Source organism: Orycteropus afer, unplaced genomic scaffold (assembly GCF_000298275.1).
Source record: "Orycteropus afer afer isolate SDZICR_OR568_19922 unplaced genomic scaffold, OryAfe1.0 scaffold00069, whole genome shotgun sequence".
Lineage (NCBI taxonomy): Eukaryota > Metazoa > Chordata > Mammalia > Tubulidentata > Orycteropodidae > Orycteropus > Orycteropus afer.
Window position 1 is genome coordinate 6615310 of NW_006921656.1, and position 517 is coordinate 6615826.

Sequence of the window (517 nt, forward strand, 5' to 3'; positions counted from 1 at the left end):
TGAATTCTGTTGGCTAGCATTTTGTTAAAAATGTTTGCATCTATGCTCATGAGGGATACTGGTCTGTAATTTTCTCTTCTGTGATGTCTCTGTGTCTGGTTTACTAACAGAGTTATGCTGGCTTCACAGAAAAGAGTTCTTAGTGTTTCTTTCTCTTATATATTTTTTTAAGAGATTGAATAGTATCAGAGTCTTTTCTGAATGTTTGACAGAATACTCCACTGTAGCCATCCAGTCTGGACTTTTTTTTTTGTTGGTAGTTTTTTGATGACATCTTCAATCTTTTCTTTTGTAATGGGTCTGTTTAAATTTTCTACCTCTGTCTGTGTTAGTCTGGGTAGGGAGTATGTTTCTACGAATTTGTCTATTTCATCTAGGTTTTCAGAATTGTTGGCATACAATTTTCCAAAGTAATCAGTTGTGGTAGTTAATGTTATGTGTCCACTTGGCTGGGCAATTGGTTGTAGTTATTTCCCACGATGAGACGGGCAGCCATCTCCAGGGTAGAGTCTGCCAC